This window comes from Bidens hawaiensis, unplaced genomic scaffold (assembly GCF_021521415.1).
Source record: "Bidens hawaiensis isolate Kalapana, Puna unplaced genomic scaffold, B.hawaiensis_p1.1 tig00003270_1, whole genome shotgun sequence".
Lineage (NCBI taxonomy): Eukaryota > Viridiplantae > Streptophyta > Magnoliopsida > Asterales > Asteraceae > Bidens > Bidens hawaiensis.
In genome coordinates this window covers 2001579-2011905 of record NW_027491179.1, presented here as the reverse complement: position 1 = coordinate 2011905, position 10327 = coordinate 2001579, and positions in this window count along the sequence as shown.

Here is a 10327-nt window from a genome sequence, read left to right as displayed (position 1 = left end):
AATGAAATATAAGAATTTTGGTTTTTTTACTTTTTTAAAATTTTTATTATTTTTTGTTTTATGATTTTTTTAAAATATTTTTTTTAAATTTGTTTTTAGTGGTTCAAAATGGTTCTCAAAGTTCTCAATTTGCAAAGGGTTCTCTTAGGATCCTTACCCTATATATATATATATATATATATATATATATATATATATACATATATATATATATACATATATATTCTACACCTTATGTAAATATGTATATGATACTAGAGGCTATCTACATATATACAATTATAATTCTAATTATTCAAAATCTTGTAAGATCTCCAAAAAGTGCCTCTCTCTCTCTCTCTCTCAAATGCTATACTAAGATTTAGTTTCTCCAAGTCAAACCCTAATGCCCTACAAAATCTGTTAGAGATTTAGTAAATGTCAACCCTATCTACGTATCTTCCAAAATCTATAATTAAGATGTGTGCAGCCTTAGGGTCAACCCCTACTTCTTCATACAAATGACTCTCCATAAAAAATGATGCAGGAGCATCCGGTCCGTCGGCCCGGCCAAATGTTTATTTTCATTTATAAATAAGGTTGTTAGGTGTTTTGTTTAGGCAGTTTTTGTCTTTGAATAATTGTGTAAACCTTAAAGGTTTAGAACCTTTTGGTTCCAAGCTTTTGACTAATAATCATATGAGTTTCTTGTTCGCTTCTAACTGCATCATCCGGTAACAGAGCTCTTGGTTTGTCAAATGGCTTTGCGTGAAGGAAGATGCTTGTTTGAACGTAGAATCGCCGACAAAGGCAACGACATAAGTATGTTCGGTTCATGTTCCCACGGTAGAGATCGGTATTCTACTAGCAGAATCGCCGATAGAGGCAGCGGTAGAATCGGTCCCGACCTGCGGGATCTCAAGATTAAGAGACTCCGAAAACGAGTCTGGAATCTTGAAATACAACAAGAGATCACGCGGCTCCGACAAAGGATCCGAGATCTTGAGTTGAAAGGGGGGATGCACAAGACGGAAACTGAGTCGAGCACCGTCGTCAAGGACGAAGGTGAGGGCGGAGAGGAGCATCCGTTTTACTATCACCCACCCTGATTCTTTGAACCAATTTATCCAGAAATTGCTTCGGAAGAGAACCCCGTCTTTGATGAAGAGGGAATTGATTATAACAAAGATGAGTGTTTATTTGTGGATCCTTCCCATGATGATTTTAGCTACGATTCACCAGCCGTGTTTGATAACTATAGGGATGAGGCCGTGGATAGTGATACAATGGGCTCTGGTGGTGTAACGGTGGTGAACAAAGATGATACCGCGCTGGAGGGTGGCAATGCAATTCTTAAAGGTGGCAATACAATGGCTCATGGTGGTGTTGAATCAGTTGGAATCGATCTACGGGTTATGAAAAGTCCAAGTATGGAGTCGAAAATCATGTGGAATTTGAAGTTTTCTTCACAAAATTTGGAATCTAATATAATTCTTAATTATCAAATTGAAGACATTTGCAAGGTTGCCAAAATTGTGGACATGCTTACCAAAAATACTAACACGTTTTCATCTCCAAATGAGAAGGTAAATCAAAAAGAATATTTAATTACATATGATATGGTGGAACCAATATGAAAAATACTTGCATGGATTTGAAGTTTGAAGTTTCTATACATCCAAAAAGTAATTCAAATTTCATTCACAAAAAAAATTAGAGATGATGGATTGAAGGATGGATCACGTGCCACTTCCTACATGGTGCTACAGAATGGTAGACCAAAAAGAAAAACTCAACAAATTAATTTTGGTTCTTTACCACTTAATTTTAATGTGTCGACTGTTACTACTCAACAGTTCACCGTCATCTTTGACCCGGGTGGTAGAAGTCAAAAGCTGAATGAAATTATCCATGCAGTTGGCCCGTTTTGGCAAGTCATGATGATATCGAATAAGAATCGGTTTGATTTTCCTTTTGACCCGGGTGGCCTTCTTCTGAAAGCAAAACTCGAGGACGAGTTTTTTTTAAAAGAAGGGGAGGATGATGCAGGAGCATACGGTCATTAAGTCGGCCCGACCAAATGTTTATTTTCATTTATAAATAAGGTTGTTAGGTGTTTTGTTTAGACAGTTTTTGTCTTTGAATAATTGTGTAAACCTTAAAGGTTTAGAACATTTTTGTTCCAAGCTTTTGACTAATAATCATATGAGTTTCTTGTTTGCCATTTGACATGCGCTTCTAACTGCATCATCTCAGGTCTTTCATCCCTCTCAATACTCTATTGATTTCTCTCTTGATTCCAGCCTTTAGAAAACTGTCACTCTTGAAGCCCCTTAATTGACACTACAAAAATCCCAAATCCAATATGTCGTAACCATAAGAGCAACATTCCCTTTCTGTGTATCATTCCAGTTAACTTTGATTTCAATTCTCAAATATATAATCATACTTAATTTGCCTTCAAACCATCCTAGGAACCTTCTCAACATTCTTTTTATTTTTTGTTATCAAACCCAAGGAGGATACACGAAGCCATCCTTGATCAATTATCACCTACACCCTCATCAACTTTGTAAATTCGCTACCTACTGTTGTACTCCCTGCTTGCGCCTATTCTCGGTTTACAACAGCCCTAAACAGACCCATCAAAATCATTCATCATCATACAAATCAATGCCAGCCTCCTGAAATCAAGAATTAAGGATTAACAATCATGTAAGCTGCAATAACCATGCTCTATTCAACCTGTAATTTAATCCCTTTATATCCAGCCTTGAATTAGACCGTGAGCTCTCTGATCATCTCTGGTTTGCTGCTGCGTTCAGTCAAGAGGAATAGCATAAGCATCCTTGAAAAGGTTACCACACACCTTTTATATATAATCTTATATCATATTATAACCAACCAGGCTCTAATCCCCAAAAACTCGCCTTCACAGAAAGTTAACAGTCTCTGGTGACCCCTTTCTCATTCTACAACAAAATCGACCCAAGAAAGTATCAAAATAGACTTGGGTTCGTCTCCATCAAGGTATATCCGGAAACCGTTATCAAAATCGTCGTTTTCTCGCTAAGTATCTTTGTTTCTTTCTTTTATTTTCCCAAGGTTTTGTTCTGAAATCCCTATCCTTTCTCTACCTTGTTTCTCACATAAACTTTGGACCCTGTTGAAGCTTATTATCATCAGTATGGTGCAGCTCCAGAAATAGGTATCAATATCTAACTTGTTCTAACGATTACTCGTCATCTATTCATGATTTTTCAAACAATATAAGCACACACGATATCACACACGCACAATGCTTCAAAAAGGAATACTTTCTGAACATGGAGCATTTACAACCTGCGCATAAAAGTATATATGACATAAACATATATAAACAACATTAAAACCGTAAAACTATGCACATGTATAGAGCAATAAATGTGAATCGTACAGTTTTTACTAAAAATACTAAAACTAAATTTTTACAGTAAACATAAGGTAATATATGGGTTTTAACAAAAAGAACTACCTCAAATCCGACTTACGAATCAACCACACGATAGAAACCGATAAGATACGTTAAAACTCGTAACCATAGGAAACATTAATAACTTGAGACCCGAGTTTTCCTAAGCTTATATCTACTATAAATATAAATAAAAATGTGTTTATAAGTCATCCAAGTATTTGTATAATAGTTATTATAATTTTTACCAATTAATATAACCGTATGAATACCGTAAAACTAGTAAAAATAGTTAAGGCCAAACCTAAAAGTTTAAAGATACTAGATAGTATTAGTACAAGTTATAAACCTTATATAAAAGAAATTTAGGGGGAGTTTTAGATAAATATTTCCTAACTAAAGCTCTTAAAAAACGCATAATCAATAATTTGAGGTTAAAAGACGTTTCTAGCACTTTTTACACAAACATGGTATTTCAAGTAAATTACGCTTAAAAGTAATATATAATGTTTTCCAAAGTTTTAAAATGATAAACTATATCTGAATTTCATGATTACGCTTTAACGCGATATTTTCCTAAACCGACAACTAGAAACGTATATGTCCGAACTACGTATTTTCTATAAAAATACTTTAAACCCAAAATATGTATTTTTACTTTTTATAACCTGAGATAATTTAAAATTTTGAATTACCAATTATGTCGATACCAAAAACTATACACTAAGGGACTATTTTTACCAATATCTAAAAAACATACTCTAGGTAATAACTTAACTAGAAACCATAATCACATAGCCACTTAGTATAGATAACTATAGCCTACGAAGACGTTTTGTAAAACCGATCATTGACCATTATTTGACCAAACTTAAAAATCGATACTAAGACGTAAAGTAATATGATTATTATTATTATCTTCGTTAACTAATATATGTGAGCTATATAGTTAATTATATATCCATAGTCTCTTAAGATAAAACTCAACGTTTCTAATTAAGGAAACTTTGTTAAGTTTTTATCGATCTAATAAGATCTAATTACATAAACTTTTTTACTGCTCATGTGACAATGCACAACCGTAACATCAAATAACATAAGAAAACGCAAAACCTTAACCTACTTAGGTCACGAGCACATATGATATGGAACATATTACTTTTAGTGACATGATATATGCATTTAGGAATTTCTATCATTTGGAGCCATTTCCCGTATAGCATACAAGATTCTACAACATTTTTATCTTCACGTATACACATAGACCAAGGTGAGTTCATGCACTACCCTTTTTCTTAAATTTTTGGGTGGATACATGCTTCAATATATATTTTTGAACTAGTGGTGTATTGTTAATCAAAACCAATTTTGTTGCCATAAACAATCCCCGACTTTGTAGCACAATCATTAACTCCATTAGGAGCCACGAGAAATATGGGTCGTACTATCTGGGAGACCCCCACACACAGTGGGCCTATATCATGGACGACCTCCCACTAAATGATACAATGGTTATCCTGTGACATATATCGACGCAATTTTGTATCTTATGTTGGCAGACATAAGTAAATTTGACCCATAACAATAAGGGGTATGGGTAAGGGGTTTATATTTTTTAGCTGTTCACAGGTCGTGGATGGGCTTTTAGAGCATACCCGCGTAATTGATGAATATGTGCTATTTTAAAACTTAATAAAATATTTTATAAATCCTTTGGGCGTAAATTACTGGAAAAATATCATGTTTGTGTAAAAGGTTATGAAAAATATTAACTTGCTATGATTTTTGGTTTTGATCGTGTGAAAAAAAGAAGAAAAAGCATTTTATTTTTAAAACAAATGCTAAAAGAACTTTTAAAAGGAAAGAAAATTCCATTATGTTTAACTCAGTTTTACCGTGTCGTTGACGTGTAAATCAAATCTAGGTGATTCTTTTTGCTAAAATCCATAAATACTTTGATTTTACTGTAATAATTTAGTTTTAGTAAAACTGTATGGTTTCACGTTTATTGCTTTATATACGTGTATAGTGACGGTTTTATGGTTTTAATGTTGTATAGATCTATATGTTTCTGTCATATACACTTTTATGTTCTGGCATAGATACTTTTATGCACAGGTTAAAAAGACTTTATATTCAGAAAGTATTCCCTTTTGAATTAATGTGCGTGTGTGATATCGTGTGTGCCTATATTGTGTGAAAAATGATGAATAGATGACGAGTAATCGTAAGAACAAGTTAGATATTGGTACCTATTTCTGGAGCTGCACTATACTGATGATAATAAGCTTCAACAAAGTGCAAAGTTTATGTGAGAAATGCTATTATGATGGATTATGGAGCATAGAACAAAACTTTGTGATATATAAGGACAAGGAGTGGGAAAACTATGATCTTGTTAACTGATGCAGCGGTAAAACGAAAATGAAGATCGAATCGTGTTGATTCAACGAATACCCGTGTTGAACTTCCAAAACCCTAAAAATCCCACCTAGAGGTCAGGAAAATGAAGAGAAAAAGTAATTATTATAAAATTCAAGTCTATTTGTTCATATTACATCACCAACATATAAATAAGAGTTCTAATACGAAATGGGCCTAAAACGGGCCATGGGCCAAACATAAACCCAAAAACAAAAACATAAAAAGTGCTGAAAAAACAATAAAAGGCCCATAACTTTATATAGGACTCGTTTTTTGGGCTTCGGACAGGGGCCAAACCACCAAAGGCTGTTTGCCACAATGGGCTCCTCGTCTCAAGCTTCGATTTGATTGGTAATAGGCCTGAAACGGAGCTTCGTGGGCCAAGTTATGCCCGTTTTCGTGGGCCACCTTTTATAGCGTGATCTTGGGCCTCCAAATACATAATAGCCCGGTCTTCAATACTTGGGCCCACATCATTAACGCTTATACCTTGATGGAAATCAGGTTAGGAATTATCGTGTGGATTCTTGGAGCTTGATATAGGACCTCATCAAATACAAGTTCTTGCTAGAATAATAAATAGGAAATAGTTAAAACTATGTCAGACGAAAAGCATGAAACTTGAAAACGTGAATAAGGTTAGCATTACCGATACCGCGTGATGATGGAATGGTTTTAATGGGACTTTTTGGGGCTGCTACAAACCGATAATAGAAGATAACAGGGACTACAACCTTCTGTGAAACATTCACAGGTTTTTGAGATTAGAACCTGGTTGGATATAATATGATATAAGATAATATAAGAGGAGTGTGATAACCTATTCAAGGATGCTTGTGCTCTTTCTCTTGACCGAACGCAGCAGCAAACCAAAGACGATCAGAGGGCTCCCGGGTCTAATTAAAGGCCGGGAATAAAGGGATTAAATTAAAGCTTGAATAGAGGATGATTATTGCAGCTTACATGGATTTAGGATGTCTATTATTTGGAGCCGTTTCAACATAGCATACAAGATTTCATTCATCTATTTTTCATCACACATATACCCAAGTGAGTTCATGCACTACCTTTTTTTCTTAAATTTTTGGGTGGATACATGCTTCAATACATGTTTTTGAACTAGTGGTCTATTGTTAATCAAGACCAATTTTGCTGCCATAAACAATCACCGACTTTGTAGCACAATCATTAACTCCATTAGGCGCCACAGGATATATGGGTAGTACTATCTGGGAGACCCCGCACACAGTGGGCCTATATCATGAACGACCTCCCACTGAATGATACAATGGTTATCTTGTGACATATATCGGCACAATTTTGTATCTTATGTTGGTAGTCATAAGTAAATTTGACCCATAACAATAAAGGGTATGTGTAAGGGGTATATATATTTTAGATGTTCACAGGTTGTGGACACAGGTTTGATTATGAACTTCCCTAATGTGCACCATAATATTTAGATCATTTTTATTTAAATGTTTTCATAACTTAAACTCATGACCTCACCAACTTTTTAGTTGACCCAATTATTTTAAGCATGTGTTCAGGTACCTCTTTTCAATATGTGGAATATATAGAAAATTAGATATGAGCTTGTTTGGAGATAGAATACCCTCTTTAGAAGACTTACATCAAACCGTAGAGATTAACCCGAAGAAACCATGATGAATTGCAGAGAATATCTTCTAATTAGATGGTAGTTGAACTTATAGCTTGTAGTTGTACTTGACATAAATTAGTTACCCTATTTACGCTGTGTTTTGGTTGGTATTCAATCATCACATCAAGCGCCCTAGTCGGGGTGTGACAAATTGGTATCACGAAATTTTGTATTGGTTATCTTCATTACTCAAGTTGTGATTCTTGCAAATATTGGAAGGTTTTTAGACACTTGACGATTTTAAAGGGGTTGAAATTCTCAATTTGGGGGTTGAAGGTAAACGGCGGCACGCAAAATTTAGAAATTTTCCTAGAGGAAATGCGAATAGTAGTTCGGGCTAACAAAACAATTCTATATACTGATTAGGAGTTAAAGGGCCATCACATTGTAGACATATGCAAATTTATCAAAGTGCAGTAAATTTTAAAATGACAATACAATGTGTAATTCGGCTTATTCTTATAGTAAGACTCTAAAGGATGGATGTCTAATGTCCCTGATATAATGAGCTTATTCCTAGGGAATCTGTATATGTGGGGTCGAATTACTTAAGCTCGTATATGACATCACACGTGGGTGGATAAATAAGTCATTAAGGAAAAAACTGAATGATGTGTTGAGATACTATGAAGCTACCTAGGCCAAGTGAATCACTGGGTATTATTGGGGGATATATGTGTGGGGCATGTCTTGTGTCGCATATGGAAAGAAAAAAGAAAAAAAATCAATGATGAGAATTAACTACGAACTAGACTAAAATCCTAATGAGGTAAGTAATCAAACGTAAATGTACTTAATTTCAACGAGAATTTTGGGTGTTCTGAAAGTATCCAAGGGTATGTGTCAAAGATGGCATAAGAAAAAGCCAAAGATGACTCGGTGCTTTAAAATCTCACTATGGTGCTACTAGGATTAACGCTAGGCTATAAATTAATTACCACCACGAAAAAAAAGCAATTTGTATGTGGGAGCTACCATGTAAGAGAACGCATACACATTGATCATTACTTAATGCTCAATTCTGGTTTGACCAGGCCATGGGACGGTCCAAAATTAGAATGCGGATAGGAGTCTTAAGTGGACGACTTTAAAAGATCATATGATAGTCCAAATTCAGGTAATGAACAGTTTTATTATTATTATTATTATTATTATTTTTGTTGTTATTGTTATTATTATTAATTAATATACGTTAATTACATTTAGATATATATCAATCTAGCATGAACCTTAATTATATTCACATAAGACAAAACTCCAACATCTTAATAATTAAGAAAATTTTGTTCCTTCACATATTGCTATAAGCAACCATAACCCTTCATAATTTAAATAAAAACATAACCTTAACATACATAGGCCACAAGCACATATAATTTGATTCATATTACGTTTAGTGACATGTTATATGAATTTAGGAATATCTATGACTTGGAGTTGTTTCCCGAATAGCATACAAGATTCTTTACTGTTTTTATCTTCACGCATATGCATAGGCCAAGGTGAGTTCATGCACTACCCTTTTTCTTAAATTTTTGGGTGGATACATGATTCAATATATGTTTTTGAACTAGTGGTGTATTGTTAATCAAGACCAATTTTGCTTCCATAAACAATCCCCGACTTTGTAGCACAATCATTAACTCCATTAGGAGCCACGGTATATATGGGTAGTACTATCTAGGAGACCCCCGCACACAATGGGCATATGTCATGCTTCAACTGAATGATACAATGGTTATCATGCGACATATATCGGGTATCTTATGTTGGCATACATAAGTAAATTTGACCCATAACAATAAGGGGTATGGGTAAGGGGTATATATATTTTAGATGTTCACAGGTCGTGGACACATGTTTGACTGTGAACTTGCATAATGTGCACCATACTATTTAGATCATTTTTATTTAAATGTTTTCATAACTTAAACTCATGAACTCACCAACTTTTTAGTTGACCCAATTATTTTAAGCATGTGTTCAGGTACCTCTATTCAAGATGTGGAATATATAGAGAATTAGATATGAGCTTGTTAGGAGATAGAAGACCCTCTTTAGAAGACTTACGTCAAACCGTAGAGATTAACCCGAAGAAACTATGATGGATTGTAGAGCATATCTTCTAATTAGATGGTAGTTAAACTTATATCTTGTAGTTGTACTTGACAAAAATTAGTTACCCTATTTCCGTTGTGTTTTGGCTGGTATTCAATCGTCACGTCAAGCCCCCTAGCCAGGGTGTGACACCATATTCGGGCATCTGCAATTTATACATAAATCAGTTAAATTTTAACAAAAATTTTGGAAAAAGCTAGAAAAGAACCAGAACCACGGTGTCGTGCTTCTAAAAGCACGGCCCCATGTTTTGCAACAGCACGGTACCGTGCCTTTGGAAGCGCGGCCCATGCTGCGGGTCTTTGGCAGTTTAACCTAAATCTAGATTGTGACTATTTGTTGAGCAGAAGGTGACTACGAGTCGTGTTTTGTAAAACACAGCCCGTGTTTTTAATCCTAATTCTTCCATAATCAAGACTCGAACTTGAGATTCCAACTGGTTTTGATATATCATTCGGGTTCAAGTTTTAAGCACATCAACTAAGATCCGAACCCGAATCGTTTTTTATCAAAACAGAAGTATAGATCTATCTAACAACTCATTATCCTAAATCTAAACAATTAGCCCATCTATTTTCTGGGTTTGTACCCGATTTTATCAATTGGTTAGAATTAGGGTTTGATTTAGACCTAGAATGGTGAATTTGAAGATTAGATTTGTTAGATTAACATACATTTGGTTGGAAATAGAA